The sequence below is a fragment of the Pseudorasbora parva genome, chromosome 14, assembly GCF_024679245.1.
Source record: "Pseudorasbora parva isolate DD20220531a chromosome 14, ASM2467924v1, whole genome shotgun sequence".
Taxonomy (NCBI): Eukaryota; Metazoa; Chordata; class Actinopteri; order Cypriniformes; family Gobionidae; genus Pseudorasbora; species Pseudorasbora parva.
Window position 1 is genome coordinate 1577577 of NC_090185.1, and position 1987 is coordinate 1579563.

The window sequence follows — 1987 nt, forward strand, 5'->3', positions numbered from 1 at the left end:
GGGTGTTATAAGTGGTTGTGATGTGTTCTATGTGGTTACTTAAGTGTTCTGGGTGGTTGCCAGAGCGTTTCTAGGGTGTTATAAGTGGTTGTGATGTTTTCTATGTGGTTACAAAAGTGTTCTGGGTGGTTGCCAGGGCGTTTCTAGGGTGTTATAAGTGGTTGCGATTTGTTCTATGTGGTTACTAAGGAGTTCTGGGTGGTTGCCAGGGCGTTTCTATGGTGTTATAAGTGGTTGCACTGTGTTCTATTCGGTTACTAAGGAGTTCTGTGTGGTTGCCAGGGTGTTTCTATGGTGTTATAAGTGGTTGCACTGTGTTCTATGCGGTTACTAAGGAGTTCTGGGTGGTTGCCAGGGTGTTTCTAGGGTGTTATAAGTGGTTGCGATGTGTTCTATGCGGTTACTAAGGTTTTTTGGATGGTTGAGTATATGACCCCGTGGTCTGCCTAAATCAGATAAAGCAGCTGATCATGTGCGCGGATCAGTCTGGGTCGGCTGAATAAAGGACAGCAGAGCTTCAGCAGGTGAGACTACACTTATCCATCAGCAGATGTTTCATCAACTGGGCAGATCATTGTGAACACTGAACTGGTTGTGTTCATCAGAGAGATGTTGAGCCAGAAGCTGAGCCGTGGTCTGCTGAACGACTATCTGCGGTGGTCAGTCCTAGCTGTCCTGGGGTCAGTCCTGGCTGTCCTGGGGTCAGTCCTAGCTGTCCTGGGGTCAGTCCTGGCTGTCCTGGGGTCAGTCCTGGCTGTCCTGGGGTCAGTTCTAGCTGTCCTGGGGTCAGTCCTAGCTGTCCTGGGGTCAGTCCTAGCTGTCCTGGGGTCAGTCCTAGCTGTCCTGGGGTCAGTCCTGGCTGTCCTGGGGTCAGTCCTAGCTGTCCTGGGGTCAGTCCTGGCTGTCCTGGGGTCAGTGCTGGCTGTCCTGGGGTCAGTCCTGGCTGTCCTGGGGTCAGTGCTGGCTGTCCTGGGGTCAGTCCTAGCTGTCCTGGGGTCAGTGCTGGCTGTCCTGGGGTCAGTCCTGGCTGTCCTTGGGTCAGTGCTGGCTGTCCTGGGGTGAGTCCTGGCTGTCCTTGGGTCAGTGCTGGCTGTCCTGGGGTGAGTCCTAGCTGTCTTGGGGTCAGTCCTAGCTGTCCTGGGGTCAGTGCTGGCTGTCCTGGGGTCAGTCCTGGCTGTCCTGGGGTCAGTGCTGGCTGTCCTGGGGTCAGTCCTGGCTGTCCTGGGGTCAGTGCTGGCTGTCCTGGGGTCAGTCCTAGCTGTCCTGGGGTCAGTGCTGGCTGTCCTGGGGTCAGTCCTGGCTGTCCTTGGGTCAGTGCTGGCTGTCCTGGGGTCAGTCCTGGCTGTCCTTGGGTCAGTGCTGGCTGTCCTGGGGTGAGTCCTAGCTGTCTTGGGGTCAGTCCTAGCTGTCCTGGGGTCAGTCCTAGCTGTCCTGGGGTCAGTGCTGGCTGTCCTGGGGTCAGTCCTGGCTGTCCTGGGGTTAGTGCTGGCTGTCCTGGGGTTAGTGCTGGCTGTCCTGGGGCCAGTTATAGCGCTGCTGGATCTGATTCTTCAGCCCTTTGCCTCAGAGGAGCCGGAGCTGAGCTCTCTCAAACTCTCTGAGATTACACTCAGAAGCTTTGCAAACCGAATACGCGCCTCCGCCTCCTAAAGACCAGGTCTGAGGAGGTCTGATCTGGTTTAAGGGGGGCTAAGTTGGTCTGAGGGGGTTCTTTCTAGTTCATCGAATGGATGAGTTTCAGCACGTTAATGATGATCTGCGATTACATAACATAAAGCCGCTGGAATGTTTTGTGTTTTATAATTATGAATAAAGTCTATTTTCATATTCAAGTGCTTATGATGTTTTATTGACCTAAAGGTTGTGTTGAAACCCTGGAAGGACTTTGAGCATAAAAGCTGAAATGAAACATGAAGCGCATTTATCTGTTTTTTATTTTGTAATAAGACAAAAGTTCATTATATTGACAGAGTGTCTAATATATTGT